Source organism: Schistocerca piceifrons, chromosome 4 (genome assembly GCF_021461385.2).
Source record: "Schistocerca piceifrons isolate TAMUIC-IGC-003096 chromosome 4, iqSchPice1.1, whole genome shotgun sequence".
Taxonomy (NCBI): Eukaryota; Metazoa; Arthropoda; class Insecta; order Orthoptera; family Acrididae; genus Schistocerca; species Schistocerca piceifrons.
The window spans coordinates 154,036,792-154,054,875 of NC_060141.1; the positions used below are offsets into that span (position 1 = coordinate 154,036,792).

Here is an 18,084-nt window from a genome sequence, read left to right on the forward strand (position 1 = left end):
CATGCGCGTAAGAAAAGTTCTATTGGTAGTAGTGCTCCTACCTGCACAACTCATAACCTCTGTTTTATATTTGTTCTACTGTTGGAATGTCCGATGAATACCTTCTTTTCAAATCATATCGCTTCCGGCATTCATGAACGTCCGTTACTCGTGGAGCTTCTGCCAACGAGTAAACAGAGCGACATGACGAAAGTGAACTTGCATTTGGAGACGAACATTGTTAAAATCCCCTACCGGCCATCCACATTTACGTTTTCTGTAGATACCTGAAATCGCATAAGGCGAATGCTGAAACGTTCCTCGAAAAGGACACCTGTTTCTCCCTCGAAGGAAATAAGTTCAGGTTTTAACGTCCCGTCGACAGTGCGGTCATTAGAGACGGACCACAGACTCGGATTTCGAAAGTGTGGTGAAGGAAATGGCCGCGCACTTTTCAAAGGAAACATCCCAGCATTTTCCTGGAATAGTTTAGCGCAATCACGGAAAATTTAAATCTGGATAACTGGAAGGGGATTAGGACTGTCGTGCTCCCGAAAGGCGCTTCAGTCTGGAGCCACGTGACCGCTACGGTCGCAGGTTCGAATCCTGCCTCGGGCATGGATGTGTGTGATGTCCTTAGGTTAGTTAGGTTTAAGTAGTTCTAAGTTCTAGGGGACTGATGACGTCTGATGTTAAGTCCTATAGTGCTCAGCCATTTTTTTGCTCCCGAATGCGAGTTCATTTTCCTAACTGCTGTGCCATGTCGCTCGGTTTCCGCTCTCGAGTTTATGCTGTGTGTGCAAGGGCGTCGTCGTAGGTGCGAGAATACTGTGCAGTTAGTTGCATAATCCGTCGATCTCAGACATACACGGTTTGGACAAAAGTTGGAAATACCACAAACACAAGACATCAACATGCTAATACGGTGTAGGAGACTTGTTGGCCTCTTAAAACCGCTTCCAGTCGCCCCGGAATTGATAAATACAAATCCTGTACGGTTTTCAAGGAAATCTTACAGCATTCTTCCAACAAAATTGCGGCAAGTTCAGGTGATGGAAAGTAAACCATAACCGAACAATAATATTGAAATCTTGTGATGTGATGGCCAGAGGAGATGTGATAATTCATTCTCGTGCTCGCGGATGGTAACCGGAGCCCTGTCGTCCTGGAACGCTGCATCACCATTTGGGAACAAATATCGTAACAAGGGATGGACCTGATCTGCCAAAACCGACACACAATCCTTGGCAGTACTACGATCTCGCAGAATACATACGGGGACCATGGAATATCACGATCGGTTGCTCAAATCATCATCGAACCCCTGCCGTGTTTCACTCTTGGGATATAAACGTGATCAGAAGTTCGAAACAGTGTGAAACAAGACTCATTCGACCAAACGACAATCTTGCGTTGTTCCATAGTCCATGTTTTGTGGTTTCGGCAACAAGTTTCCCTGTTACAGGCGTCGGCATCGCTTGATGAGTGGTTTTGGAATTCCATCTCGCTTCGTAGTTCCCGGATTATGGAATTCCGATTGTCTTGTTTTGGTGTTGACATTCAGTTCTGCAGTGAGTTTTGCAGTTGGCGTCGTCTTATTTTTCGTCACAGTCCACTTCAATGATCGTCTGTGACGATCACTCAACATACAGTTTCGTCTGCGTTGTGACCGATGCTTTCCCGTTTTCCCTGGGCGATGTATAAACCTTCGATACGATGCCTCTTGAAATACCAAACACCTCGGCTCTCTTAGTTACGGAACCACCACTATACGAGCACAAACAATTTGCCCACTTTCGAATTCACAGAGTTCCGACAAAATGTACTCACTGCTACACAGAACACTATCTTGACCAGGACTTGAAACATCCTGAGGACGCTGCAAAGGTGTCGTTCGTGGTGAAATACAACAGCGCAATCTGCAGCTATATTGAAGCACGCATTTCTGGCGGGGGTTCCACATTCTTTCCAGTGCCTGTTCAAGTATTTTTGACATTTACAGTGGTCTACACCGTTCACTATCGAATATTTAGGGCCGGCCGCGGTGGTCTAGCGGTTCTAGGCGCTCAGTCCGGAACTGCGCGAGTGCTACGGTCGCAGGTTCGAATCCTGCCTCGGGCATGGATGTGTGTGATGTCCTTAGGTTAGTTAGGTTTAAGTAGTTCTCAGTTCTAGGGGACTGATGACCAAAGCTGTTAAGTCCCATAGTGCTCAGAGCCATTTGAACCATTTTTTTTTTTGTCATGCAACTCTCTTTTAATAATATTGCTTTAACATCGTCAATGCCAACTGATAACTGCGGGATATCATGTTTAGCTAGCAGTACAAATGTCGTTGTTTTGTGTAAGATGTACTGGTTTTTAATGTAGTGGCAGACAGTTTTATTACCAAGTTAACTGTAGGTGTTGTCATGTTCACAATGCGTTATATGCTTATATTCAAAAAGTTAACCTGTACCAACAGGATCGTTGGAAAATTTCGCTCTCTGTGTTTGCAAAAACTTGTGTGGCTTCTCATTGGGATTAAAGATGTTGCCTGAACAGAAGATGCAAAGCAAATCGCCTTGCATACAACTAGGCGCTGCCTAATTGTGCACTCGGTAATTTCCGGAGTTCCCGGTGCCCGGAGCCAATGCCCTCGTTGCCCGCCGACGTTTTTTGGCCCACAAAGGCCTCTCTGCTATCTATAGGGCCGGAATAATTTCCAGGGCCCATGCAGGCACGCAAGCGTAACGCGCCCATTGGCACGGCGTCTATTTTCCCCGCGGGGCGCCCCGGCGCGGGCACAGTTGCTCTTTTCTGGCCGGCGCGCCGGGGGGGCGCGGCTCAGCTGACGGCCCGACCTGGCAACGCCGACGGACTCGTGCTGTTTGCTTATTCTGGTTGCCCGATCGGCCGGGACACAAGGTGGAACCAAGATTTAGCGGGCAGGTACGGTGGACAAAGCGGCCGCAGCCGCTGTATACCTGCGCCTGCGCTCCCACTGCGCCCCCCGCCGTCACACGCAGCAGCCAACTGCCGGGTTCGCTTACGACACGCGCTCACTGATCCATCGCGACCCGCCCGGCTTCTGTACCAGACGCGAGAACCCGTATCCCTTGGCCATCTCCTCGTCTTCCCTTTCCCTTGGTGGCAACGCCATTCTCTCCTCACTGTCACAACTCTAGTTTCAAACTCGTGTGCGAATTTTTGTTTGTGCAGACAAAACTGCGTCGAATGACACCCTTATCCGATCTACTAGAAACATGAAACTAACCACCGGGAGACTACTGTATCCATAGCATATACAGGGTGTTTCAGAAGTGATTGTCAATATGACAGGACCGAACAAAGAAGACAATTAAAAATGGCTCTGAGCACTATGGGACTTAACATCTGAGGTCATCAGTCCCCTAGAACTTAGAACAATTAAACCTAACTAACCTAAGGACATCACACACATCCATGCCCGGGGCAGTATTTGAACCTGCGACCGTGGCGGAGAAGACAAGTAAACATGGGCTCTAAAACGCATACCTTAAGAGCTATGAGCACTTGTTTATCTTCCCTACGTTGAAACACAACTCTTGTAATGAACAAGTGCTCATAACCTTTAAGGTATGTGTTTTAGTGCACATGTACACTGGACGATTTTCCTTGTTTTGGTCCATACTACCACTTCCCAAAATATGGAAAACAAAGAGCTTGCATTACAAGAGATTTGTTTCACAGTATCGAAGATAAAGTATTGTTCATAGCTCTGAAGGTATGTGTTGTGGTACCCATTTTATTTGACTTTTTTGTTTCCAATGATCATTCCCGTGATATCACTGAATATTGATCATCACTTCTGAAACACCCTGTATAAATAGCTACAAATGAACTATGGAACAGATCACGTGCATCTCAATCCGTGAGTGTATTTCACCTTTTCCTTGTATTCCGTTAGACTATTTAGCTCAAACTGATTATTTGCAGTTAAAGTAAAAATTTTATTTGATGAAGAGGAAGCAGACTGAAGCAAAGCGTGGCTGTTCATTTCAGAAGCATTCCGACGATCACCTCATCATCAGATGGGTTGCGTTCTCTTTCACGTGTCGTAATATGCTAGTGGCAACCAGAATGTAAAAAAAAAAAGAAAAGGGGGGGGAACAAAAGCTTCCCCAGAAGATGAGCACAGCAAAGAGATCGTACTGGATCGAATAACACCAACTTTCACCAAGCAAGTTGAAAATAAAAACACACAATAATTCAGGCTACGTAGACGATATTTCATATAAATACGCAGTTGATCCTATAAGCCACGCGGAGTATTGTGTTATTCGTACATGACTAAGCAAATCAGTCATTATCGAGACAGTATAAAATGTCGTCTGTCCTACATAAAAAGTAATGCAAGGATGCGAAAAGAAATTAGAGCGCAAATGCGTAGCGAATCTCTTAAATTCGCCTTTCTTCATCGTCGTCCATGTCTTCGTCTAAATCTGCATACACTACGGAGTGTAGAACAACTTAGGCGTTAGAACGTACTTATTTTATATTGTACAAAGGTGCTTTAAGATTTATTTATATTTCTACATGACACGATAACTCATTTTAGACCTTTAGTTCGCACAGATCCATATGTAGTACAATACACTAAACCTTCCTTTATTTGGTGACGTGCAGTTTTACTCATGAAGGCCTTACTTCAACAGTTGTGAAAGCAGCAATCGTTCTTCAACATCTCTGTTGTATTTCTCATCATTCATTACATCAGACGAAAGCTTCGACACATCTTTTTTTTCTAATGTTTTTAGTCACACGTCAAATCACTTGTCAAAGTTATGAAAATTGATCACAGTTTTACCAAGAAGAGCCCTGTTATCGAGTGTCTTGGGTTTAAACTACACTGCTAATTTTATGCGAGAATCGAGGTGTGGTACGCTTTTGACGTACGATAATACGGTAAATACACGCACGAATATAGTTTTTCTCGCGTATTTAATTATACCGTGAATTGAACTTAACTGTTATTCATCTCTTCAGCAACGGGGAAATATGATTTTCTCGTCAATCGTGCTTTGCTTCAGTCTGCTTCCGATTTATCAAATTTTACATTAACTGCAAATATTCAGTGTGAGGTAAGACGAAAATTTCTCGTACGTTGAACTAGATTGCATTCAATACTATTTAGTCCTAACGACTGGTTTCAACAGTTAAGACTGTCATCTTTTGATCTTTTTTTTTTTAAAAAAAAAAATGTTGCTACACGGCCGATTCCTTTATTACTGATAGCACATTCTATAGATACTGAAGTATGCAGATAGTTCCTTTCCTGTTAATGTCATGAAAGTACTGAATATTGCTGAGGCTAGGCTCACAATGGAGAACCCGAAACTGTTCATTTGCTGGTGCGAATTGTCGTAATAAGTTAGTAACTACCCCGACGGTCACGGCGGTCTGTGCATCTGACTTGTTAACAAAATGGCTGATTCTGCGCCTATCTTATAAACAGAATTCATGAACACTATTGCGAAGACTAAATCGAAAAAGAGGTAAATCGAGAGCTTCTTGCTGATTGCTTTATGCAAGTGCTGATACTTACAAGGCATCAAGGAAGAGGCTTGTATGTTACGTATTGCACAAAATGTCTAGTTACTAACTTTTGTATTTGTTATAGCATACATTCAAATATGTAAGGCAACGTGAAAGTTTGATACAATATCATTCAGTCGTTTCGTGTAAAGCCTGTAATAAGACGCTACAGTTTACTTTAATTCCTCTAACTCAGGCACTAATGCTGTTAACGAAAATATGACGTTTCAGAATTAAGGATAGACTAAATGTTCGAATTTGGAGGACATCAATGTAGCTTTCTGGGGTAGGAGTTGCTTCATCCTAATACTGTGCACTATTGGGGCCAATTCCTTACGTTAGTCTCTTATATGGAGCTACATACAACTGAAGGAAGCCCGTAATACGCATCCGTTTGGTGTTTGTCCGTGAAATAACGAAAATTATGCGTGACATGTTCAAGAAAAGGCAATGCCGAACTTTATGAAGCGAGGTAGGAAACCGTTCCGGTGCACAGTGTCTGCTGACCGCGGGAAGGCGTCTCAATGAGCGTAATTTTCTGCGCTTGGCCCGCTTAACAATTGAAGGTACTGTTCGCGCTATCCCCGACGTGAAATGCCAACGTTCGACCGGCCAGTGCCAATGCTTTAACGTCTTCGCCGATCAATGTGTGCAAGCACCTATTAGGAGGGAACACGCTAGCACCATCATCCAAAGGTCAGCGCTGCTCTTGAAGAACCATTTATGCGGAAAGGCTTAAAACTCTTCTCGTAAGTATTATACTATTGGTCAGAAATGTTCTCAGCAACATGCTAAATACAATACAACGTTCTACTGTCAGGTGCGTATATCATCTTGTGAAATTTCGTGTCTTCCAGACTTTCCGAATGTGTACTGGACTCCCAGTATCCAAAGTGCGGGTAGATGGATACTCCACAGGTAGTTTCAGCAACAAGAGTTAACTCAATGAGGGGAGCCACTGTCTGTATTCCCATCGCTATTTAATCAGCAATTTCTCTCGATTTTAATGAATGTAATGTGAAAAACTTATGTTTTATATGTAGTGCCGTTACAGTAACGGGGTGGTTGCTGTCGAAATAAAGTTACTTAGTTATGTCAAGTACTGCTGTTTATAACAGTCCATCAGCACGACAATGTGTCGAGTACGGACTCGGTAGCTAATTTGTTTCGTATTCATCCTCAAACCCAACAGATCAAACCTGAAGATATGTATGATACGATTCACTTGTGATGCTCTCCTCCTCCTGCTCTCTAATTTGCGTGCGACGTAGTATTCTGTTTAAATTTAATGATAACAATTGTATTTTAATCTGCAGCCTTAGTTCAAATTCTACTACATGTCACGTATTATCTATTGGTATCGTATTACTCTTATCAGGAAACCATTCATGGTGTACGAAATGATATCGCCTTCGTAATCAAATAAAATGCAACAAACCCAGACTCGAGTGCGTCAGATGGTTACGGAGCAACTCTAACGCGGAGCAGATTATTTTCATGTGCCATCAAGCACATCACACACAACTACAAAAGTGGTATTTGCCTATCTTGTACTCTCACCCAGGAGAAAGACAGCGTCCGTCATTGGTTTTGATTTATCAGTTCCTTAAGATATTTATGGACCACTGTTTTCCGACGCGAGGTTAATTGTGATCGACACATTCAATTTGCAGTAAGTATTTCGCACTGAGGCACGTGTCGTGCCATTCGTCTGTCTATATGTGCCTGGCGCATGTATATATATTTGAACTTATTTTCTTTCCTACAACTTTCATTTTCTGTTCAGCATGTCCCTCTGCATATTGGAAACATTGGTGTTTTTCCTCCTCCCTGAATTCAAACGGATCATGGTAAAAGGTTACAACATCATCAAAAGTTTATCCTCAGTCACGTATCAGTAGCCTCTGTTCCGTGTCACAAGGAACCTCGAGTAAAGTATATGCATAAATGTTTTTCATGAAGCATTGGACAAGGTTTGCGATATCGAGTGTGGTGGTGTGCGTAAAACACTGAAATTTTCTTCAGCAGTGGCACATTTTTCGTCACTGGATTGTGGCACTGGCAATCCCATAAACCATCTAGGCCATTGAAACTATTTGTCGATCAAGACGTAAATTCTTGTAATACATTCAATTACTTGCATGACTATTTCTGTCACATCACAAGCACTCAAGAATAGTAGTCCCTAAACGTTGCATGACAAACTGATTGAAAGTTGGTAACAGTTTGGGCCTTTCAATCCGTACTAAGTGAGATACCTTTGTCTGAATTAAAATAGCATGTTGTAACAACGTCGTCAGAAGGAGGAAACGACAGATGGAATTGTCATGCAAAGGGCTTCACCTGTTGAACTCACTGAACCATCATTACAAAGGACTTAACACGAAGCGTTCCTTGTTCCTCTTTAGTGTGTATCAAGGTGACAAGTTTACCAAGGACGCAGGAGGAGGAGTTGAAACATCAGCACGCTATACTAATATTAGAGTTTCCTACGATGTTGTTCCAAGACAGTCGTATCTAACACTGTTTCAGTAATCAGTTGTTTCGCCTGTCGAGGTCGATTTTTATATCGTGTAGTTACTTCAAGCAGTTCACGGGGGGAGTGGGGTAAGGTATTCTCTCTCTCTCTCTCTGGCTTTTCGATTAAGTTATAGTGTATTATCTGAGAAATAATAGCGAATACTGAGTGAAAGTACGTTGCTACAGAAAAACCTCTATTACGCGCACCATTTATTGCACTCAGAAAGGCGTTTGCTCATTTTCTTTTCGTGCCGCTCACTTCACTACATACATGAAAAGGCAAATCATGGTGCCAACCGTTCTACAGTGCTTCACGCTCGACCAAGCACGTAGCGAATGGAAGTCATTTGTTCCTTGTGTTCAGATATGGAATCGGTCTTCTCCACCATCTCTTCTCTCTTTCTTCTACGATCAGTTTGAATTACAACAGCATGAGTTTCATTTTAGCAATTAAATGCAAACTAACATTCCTAACCGTACAGTGCCAAATACTCGGGATCAATTGTCGTTCAGGATTTAAATTCTCAAATTCAGTGAAATACGTGGCAGCGGACCAACTACAAAACTGGATGTGTTCACAGAACTTCTGCAGTACGTTCGCTTCATTTGTGCAGTGATTTAGATTGTTTGTGATTGAGAATCACACTTATAATTCTATTCATGTGGCCATTTGTGATTTGCAGTGGTACATTTTTAAGATAAAGACTTCTATAAAATGTCTTAGGAGTCAGATAAGCCGAACTGAGAGTGAATAGTTTGATGTCGATGCTGGTAGCTTTATAGATATACGTTAATACTTATTTACATATTGACTTGAAAGACAAGAAACGCGTGTGGCGAAGGGGAGATATTTAGGCGTCAATTAGTCCTTTTAAGTAGTTGAATATGTGACCTGTAATCAATTAACTTCGATTAGACTTCTCTAAAACGTATTAGATGTGTGAATAAATAATTTCAATGAGGAAATGAACTACATCGCTGAAACTGTGAACGATCGTTTATTGTGTGTCAAGTTTAACTTTTTCTACACTTTTACGAACCAAAGTTTGGAACATATTTGGCAAATACCACACGTTAATTTCTACAAGGACAAATTCTCCCAAACAAGTATTCATTATTGAAAGTGCAGAGCCAGTAACAACCTTATATCCTTTCTCCAGTAGTTCTCCAGATAAATTCAAGTAGAAGGAAAAAGGTTTAGGATTAATAAATTAAGACGAATGCGGTGTCTCGCTGAACGATGTACCATTAACTGTGCATGCAGAACATACGCAATTTTTTTTAACAACTTGGTCACCATCTTCTAGCGCAGATAATGTTCCATTGCTGGTTCAAGAACAAAACGAAACCAGTTTGAAAATAGTTTGAAAGTTGATTTTAATAAGATTAAAACAATGTATAATTAACGTATCGAAAAAATAGTGCAAAATGACATTGAAGTCATAAGACCAGTAGATGAGTTTTAATTTGTAGGACAGCAGAAGTGATCGTCTGGTAGGACTGCAAAAGAAATAAACCTGAATACAGGGGCCTGGATCGATTTTGGTAACCTATATAGATATATGTGGTGTCTGTTCTTTCGGAACAGGCACAATTTTGATCCAGTAGACGCTATAAATAATGACACAAAGGAGCTACAGACATCGGATGCGAGTGTGCATTGATTTAAGACCGGGTTCGAATCCCAGTCCGGTACAAATTTTTAACTTTTCCCACTGATTTAAATCAATGCCCACTCGCAGCCAACGTCTGTAATTCCTTTGTGTCTTAATCTAAACAGAGTTTTCAGAATGAAGCGTGCGTTAAATGCGAAATGGAAGTTTACAATCATTGTATATCGTCAGTTCCATGGCAGTGGGACACGAACTTTCAGTGTAAAAGCCGCTCTGACCACTGAGAATTCCTCAGAGAGCCACTGAAAGAGCACTGTTGATAATCAATAGGACACACAGAAAAATTAGAAGCGATCTAAGGAATAGACTGCAGTGGAAGACGTAATTGTGATTTTCAAAAATGGTTCAAATGGCTCTGAGCACTATGGGACTTACCATCTGAGGTCATCAGTCCCCTAGAACTTAGAACTACCTAAACCTAACTAACCTAAGGACATCACACATATCCATGCCCGAGGCAGGATGCGAACCTGCGACCGTAGCGGTCGCGCGGTTCCAGACTGAAGCGCCTAGAACCGCTCAGCCACACCGACCGGCAATTATGATTTTAATGACAAGAAATGGTTGCTGGTGTAATACGTAGCGGTAATTTAAAAAAAACAACCGTTAGACATGATCCTATACGTGTTCCGTTTTCACCGATTGAGGTACGGAATAGTAAGAAGCGCTCCAGAGCAACATGGATGCATATAGGTGACGTCTCTAATCCACGGAGAACGCTGAAGGAACCTTTTAATCTTCAGTCGATGGCAGATGGCTAATAAAGATATTGGAATATATGTACGAATCATTTCTAATTTCCACAAACTTTTATATTCCATATCTAAAAAATTTTGCTGTTTTAGTTTGAAGGTTACAAACAAAAATTGAAGCGACCAAGGAGGATAAACATTGCACAAACAATATTTGAGAAAGGGTTTGTATGCATGAAGACAAATGAAGCTAATCTTCCGGTGAGTAGCTATGTTTTCCATGCTCGTCGGGGAATTAAAAGATACAATCTTGGCGGCGTCCTTTATGTGTTTAGGTTGCGTCTGTAAAGGAAGCGGAACAGATCGTATGACTAGCTTCTTAACCGGAGGACTCAGCTGGCTTAAAACGCCGCCTGTCACTTTTACGGTGACATTTGTCGGCAGAAGGTTATGCGTCAAGGCTAACCCTTTGGGCCCGCCGGTAGTTTTCACAGCGCGACGGTGAACCGATTATTGCCTCGTCGTACACCTCCGCCCCCGCGGTGGACGGGTGCCCCTTTGAGGCGGTGAGGGTCCCTAAGCCGCGGCTCGTCGCATTCTTGTGACGGTAATCCCACGGCAGCGGCCAAGGGCCACTCCCCTGGCACTCGCGGACCACCCACGGCGTCGCCCTCGTAGCCTGCTTGCCCGTCGCGAGCGCACCACGCACACACACACACACACACACACACACACACACACACACCACTTCTGCCGATAAGGTGTCCCGTTCCGTACCGCTGAGAGCAAGACTAACTCCATTTACATTTCCGTCCCGCTGCTTCACGGATCCGTTGCGAAAGTTGTTTGTCACTCGTGTGAAATCAGTTGCATTTGTCGTGTGTGGACGAGGAGCTGCGCCAAGAGAGGCGAAGCGGCGTGCGAGGTGGAGACTGCACGTCACCCATGACGCTTGTATGAAATCTGCAGCTATAAAAATCCAATGTAACCATTAACATTATATTTTGAAATATACAGCAGAATTTTAAGATGCCTGCCTTCTCTGTTTCTAAGTAGTAGTCAAATGGGGATATTCCACTTAATATCCCATTCATGCATACACATGTATTTACATTTATACCGCACCAAAGAAAACAAAAACTTGCAGAAACTAGACGCGGAGGTTTTCAGCATTCAACTGAGCCCCTGTTGTTGAAAGAGCCAACCAGTAAATCATTCTCAGCATTACATTGCCAACCTGAAGGCAATCTCCATGACAGCGTCGTTGGTGATTCCAGATTAATCGGTGATCGTTCAGAATCTTTGTGAAGACAATAAATATACGGTGGAAATTTCGTGTTGTGTTAGATTTTGGAACTTAGATTTTCTGATACCAGTATCTCAGCATCAGAGCAGCATATGATTGAAAATGGAGTATGTGTTGCTCTATGGCATGATCCTTCTCTTCTAATCCATTGTGAAAAAAAAAGAAAACTTGCGTAACATTCATTTGAGGTTAAAAGTTACACGAAAAATTCCGAATGAGTATTTCTCGGTGCAGCGGAGTGTACAATGCTTTGAAACTTCCGGGCACATCAAAACTGTGCGTCGGACCGGAACTTTAACCGGGTTCGAGTTCTGGTGCGTCACACAGTTTTCATCTGCCATGAAGATTCATTGCGAAAGACGACAGCGTTACTGAAGATAGCTTTGTTTCTCGAGCAATTTGCGAAGTATGGTTGTTCGAATACCCATATACGTGATCGCGTCTTGTGCTTTGCGATTAGTAACCGAGAAAGTGGACGAACAACTACGTGCCTGAGAGCCTGATGAAAATTAGAAAGATGAACGGTAGAGAACTTTCGGTAATTAAACTGTGTGACGCCCTTCATCTATCGAGCTGGCTCCGTTTAGTTGCTCTCTGACTTTCAGTGTGACCCGAAGATAGCGTATAGAGCTGTTACGTGCTACCAAGACTTCACAATCAATATCAAACAGAAAATTTGGTATTGGTCAGTCACAGGAATCGTATGGTTTTCAAATAAGCTATACTTACTACTTTCTTAAAAATATTTTATTTACGACAAGAGATATTTTGTTGGGACGTTCATTGTTTCATTTATGTTTTGGAAATCACATTGCTCAGAAGTTGGCTATTTACGGTTAAGCATGATTTTAGCCGATCTTGAAAACTCAAAGTAACATCAGTTTGGCATAAGGCGTGGAATACGAACGATTTCTTCCTCGATTATCATCTTCTGATCTTCAAGGCAATGTGACTAGTTCACATATACACGGGACTTGAGACATAAGCACAAAAATAAGTCATGTAAGCTTAGGTCAGGAAAGGGTGTAGGTCAGTGAAGATTGTTATATCTGGAGGTAATGTGGCCTCGAAACTGATTCTGCAAGACAGCCATTGAATTACGAACTGTGCACGCAGTTGTAGCATCTTGTCACTGCTTACGAAACATTGCCAGAGAGCTAAAGTACAATGCTTCACTCTCGGCGACGGCACTGAACTCACATTCGGGAGGACGACGGTTCAAACTCGCGTACAGCCATCCAGATTCAGGTTTCCCGTGATTTCACTAAATCGTTCCAGGAGAATGCCGGGCTGGTTCTTTTGGGTGGGCAAGGCCGATTACCTTCCTCATCCTTGACACAATCCGAGTTTTTGCTCCGTCTCTAATGACCTTCCTTCCTTTTCATGTTTGACAGTATCGCACCAACTAAACTTCCAACTTTAATGGCCAGTTCAGTCACCTGTAACCAGTCGCTCGCTCGCTCGTGCTACCGAATGCAAAAACGCGCGGTTTCTTCGACGAAGCCTGTAGTTAGAATTCGTGGAAAAAAATTGGATTCGTTGTCACTTATCCAAAAGTGTGAAAAATGCTAGAAAGAAATACACGTTAGAGATTTCTGCAGGCGCAGGCGTATCGGTATGTGGAAAAGAACCTAGATACAAGCCTTTGTTGACAATAAAAATTTACTCTCAACCCCTCTGACAATTTGTTTACCTCGACAAACTATGTAGTTCAGTCTGCTTGCTCTAAAAGTCTCACAAAACCATAAAACACACAATTCGTTTGCATGGCAAAGGGGATTCGTAATTTCCGTAATCAAGTCGCTCTGCAATCGACGTGATTTTGCTCTGGGTGTCACCACGCTCTCGGCCTCCTTTCACTCGCCAAGTTAACACGCGACCACCAGAAAGCGAAAGCAACAAAGAAGAGGAAGCTCGGTTGGCATTATACTGGCCGAGGTCTGTGCCCCGCCGGTGTTTCCGCAGCTTTCCTCACCATTCTCAAAGGCGAAAAGAGCGACGGAGCAAAAAGAGAAAACGCCGTGTACTACTACAAATAATTTAGTATCCACGATTAGGGGGCCGTTTTGTCGGTAATTTATTTCCGCCGGCCGGCTATTCATAAAACGAAACGCAGGTGCTTAAACCTGTATTTTAAGAGGCGCGGCGCCGCTCGCAGAATCGCGTCGCCCTACCGACGCTTTCAGCACCTGCTGCCATGCCTCCCTCCCTCTCGCAATGCGTGCGTGGGCGGACACCTCTGGCGCAGCGTGCGTTTCGCACTGCGGCCTACATTGCCGGCTGCTTACGGAGATGCCGGTGTGGCGCATCCGTGTCTGCAATCAAATCTTCTAGTTAATGACCGAATGATCTTCCTACTATATTGTGCTTTTTGTTGTTGTCGCAGAAGTAAGACGGTAATATATCGCTCTTTATAAACCTGTATGCGTTCGTGTGAAATTGAATTCACTCTCTCCCTGTAAATACGAAATTTATGGGTCTTTGTACAATCAAAAGAAATAGGCCATACGAGTGCTTAAACACACAGTTACTTCGACGTTTACCGAGCGAGGTGGCGCAGTGGTTAGCACACTGGACTCGCATTCGGGAGGACGACGGTTCAATCCCGTCTCCGGCCATCCTGATTTGGGTTTTCCGTGATTTCCCTAAATCGTTTCAGGCGAATGCCGAGATGGTTCCTTTGAAAGGGCACGGCCGATTTCCTTCCCAATCCTTCCCTAACCCGAGCTTGCGATCCGTCTCTAATGACCTTGTTGTCGACGGGACGTTAAACACTAACGACCACCACCACTTCGACGTTTTCGCTAGTATTTCTCATACGGTCGTTGCAGTTAATCCCAGTTGGATATGATTATCAACGAAATGTTGCCAAACTTAACTGCCGGAGTTCCCCAATAATACTTAATATCGTCGATCTACCAATAATGGAAATAAAAGAAGCGAAGCGCGTATGTCAAAAAACAAGCTGCTTTTCATTTAGGGACGTACCGACATGAACAAGAATTTATGTTCGATTGTATCAACATCTACTAGAATTTTTCCTCGTAGATTAAAGGAATATTTGACACAGTTCGCAGCTTGTCGAAACTCTTCCATCTTTCCCAAGACATTTACGGGGGTTGGCTTAAATACTTCCTCCACTGCGACTCCCAAATGACCTTGATATCGATAAGATGCTGATCCCGAACCCATCTCTTACAAAATGTGGTGTATTCGATTGTTCTTCGTTTGTGTCCTCGTTTTCGTTTTAAATAGCTAAAACGACTTTGTTATGTTTCCAACGCATAATTGCTGTTTCTGAACGTGACGTACCGTGACATCTCTTTGTTATGTTTCTCTTACTGTCACGTCATCTGCTTGTCTTTCCGCAGTTTTTTATTATTTATTTTAAAAAAAGAGAGAAAGAGCCTTTGAATATATTTTCCGTGATGGTGTGGCACACTTTTCTCGTAACTGCGTGCAGCTCTTGTGGTGGCAGAGCAAGATTCGCCGTTACAGAGTTTGGCAGAGAAACGTTTGAGTGGTCCTCGGCGAGACTGCGGCGGAATAGCGGGCACACATGGCGCGGCCTCTTTGGAAGGGCCCGGCATGCGTCCCTGGGGAAGCAGACCGCAGGGGCGGCGGTGAGCGCGTCTCACGCACCGCTGTGCACACCGCGCACTGCACGCTGCACGCACACAAAGCGACTGCGTCTCCCGGGGCGGCCACCAGGGGTCGCGATGCTCTCTTGCCAGCCGGGTCCACGACCAGACCACCAGCACTGTACACCTACCGCCGACCGCGGCAGTCACTTTCCGGTCTGCCCTGCAAAGACGAAGTCACATTACTTGTGTACGAAGGGGCACTAATCGGGACCGGATCGTTGGTACTATGATGCTTAGAACTTGACGTCTCCGCGACGTTGAAATAAGTATCTACATCTACATGCGTACTCCGTAAGCCGCCGTACGCTGCGTGACGGAGGGTACGTTGAACCGTTACTGGTCATTTCCCTTCCTGTTCCACACCCAAATAGCACAAGGGAAACACGACTCTCTATATGCCTCCGTAAGAGCCCTAATTTTTCGTATCCTTACGCGAAATGTACATTGGCGGTAGAAGGATCGTTCTGCAGTCAGCTTCAGACACTGGTTTTCAAAATTTCGTCAGTAGTGTTCCTCGAAAAGAACGTCGCCCTCCCTCCAGGGATTTCCTTTAGAGTCCCCGAAGCACCGCCGTAATTCTTGCTAGTCGACAGAGCTTGACGCTAACAAATCTAGCAGCCCGCCCCTGAATTGCTGTCTCTTTGAGCCGACCTGCCGACGTGGTGGTGATCCCAAACACTCGAGCAGAACTCAAAAATGGGTCGCACTAGTGTTCTATATGCGGCCTCCTTTACCGAAGAACAACACTTTCCTAAGATATCCCAATAAACCGAAGTCGACCATAGCAGCACTACTCCTTTAGGGCAGGCATCTCGTAACCTTTCCCCAGACAGAACAGTTTAAGAATACTGGTACTTTCATGGATTACCATAATTATTTTGAAGGTTAACAAAATTTTAAAAAAAGAAGCGTTTGTAATTCAGCGATTACTTCAATTTCAAATCATAATTAATAACACAGAAAGCATTACAGATTAGAAAAAAAGAACATTGTTATCGTCAAACCGTCGGAGAAACCACCATTTATTAACAGCTTTTCGCGGAGCGTTTACCCATTCGGGAAAACCTGTTTTAGTGTAAGGGTGGAGGAGGTGCCGCAGTGTGGGGGAAGGATGTGGCCGTATACCGACGTAAAGTCTTCGAAAGTCACAGAAAACATGAATATATATCACCGGATGGAGACATGAACTCCGCAGCTTCCCAACGTCGTGGAGATCATTCAGCGCATCTCGTTTTGTACGTTGCTAATTTCGTCTTTCAGTGTAACTGTTACTCCTAATATTAGTTTTTCGACCAGAAGAGTAATTTAACGTTGTTCTTTCCCAGTAGTAGCAGAAACTGTTATAATGATACCAGAAAAAGTGCGTTCTACATTAAGCTGAACATACCTTACGTAGCTTCTCAATGCGACGAAAAAGACCTGCCAGCACCATTCTCAATAGAGCGTCTCTCAAGAAGTCTGCAAGAAGAGCGGATGTTTATCGTTCCGTTGACGGCGAGGACATTGGAGATGCGTTTTTCACTTCGCTGGAAAATGATGGAGAAAAGACGTGTCCACAATTACTTCAAGAAATCATCCTCACATGGCCTAAACAGATTCAGGCAAATCACTGAGGATCTGACCCCACTATCTCCGCGGATACCAGGTCAATGTGTTAACCGCTGCGCCACTTCACCTCCCTTCATGAATTCCCGGTAAACTGGCGCAAAAATTTTCTTTTCAGGGTTAAACTGGACGCGCGGTTGGTATACCATCCAACGGTTGGTGACTAATAAATCAGAGAAAAAATTCTGTTGTTCTGGAAGAGAGTAGGACTTCATTTACTGGCCTTTCAGTGGGCGACTAACGCTCTGCGTTTTTAATGACCTTAAAAGCACACCGTCTTCAGGCCACGAGTGGCCTACCGGGACCATCCGATCGCCGTGTCATCCTCAGTGGAGGATGCGGATAGGAGGGGCGTGTGGTCAGCACACCGCTGTCCCGGTCGTTATGATGGTATTCTTGACCGAAGCCGCTACTATTCGGTCGAGTAGCTCCTCAATTGGCATCATGAGGCTGAGTGCACCCCGAAAAATGGCAACAGCGCATGGCGGCCGGGATGGTCACCCAACCAAGTGCCGACCACGTCCGACAGCGCTTAACTTCGGTGATCTCACGGGAACCGGTATTTCCACTGCGGCAAGGCCGTTACCTTTTCAATGACGTTAAGGGGACATCAATTCTAAACTTACGACCTAAACCTATGTCTGTGGCATATGTATCAAGACACTGTATTCATAGAATGAGTTTATCTATGCAGTTCAGGATGTACTAGGATGTCGTACACTTTGCGAAGTGAAGACATCGTAACGTCACGATGTTGCAAATACTCCAGTGTATTTTATCGTCGTCGAAAGAATACAAAGAAATAAAGTCAAGCAACCTGTGCGTCATTCTCTACACTTATGAACAGGAAAAAGATGACTGAGAATACTTCACTAACCCCAATAATGAGACCCGTCGCAGAGCCGTTCGCGAACAGAAGCGCAGGAGGAAAACTATGCTACCGCGTCGCGGTGAAAAGGCGAACTACAGTAGCTGGCCGAGACAAGGCTAGGCGGAAAGCACCCGGTCGGGGCGGCGCCATGCGAGACGTGTTTAACGACAAACAGTGCTTAATTGGAAGGTTAAAGAGGTTGCGGGGGAATTCGCAAACAGTTATCCCTGATTAGGCGC

General features: G+C 43.9%; 1 protein-coding gene and 1 pseudogene across 1 annotated transcript in view; one reads left to right on the top strand and one right to left on the bottom strand.

Moving 5' to 3' along the window:
• Positions 1-18,084, top strand: part of LOC124795688 (homeobox protein homothorax) — a 1,001,790-nt gene that overhangs the window by 99,562 nt on the left and 884,144 nt on the right. The window lies entirely within an intron of this gene.
• LOC124796935 lies at positions 17,444-17,561 on the bottom strand (annotated as a pseudogene).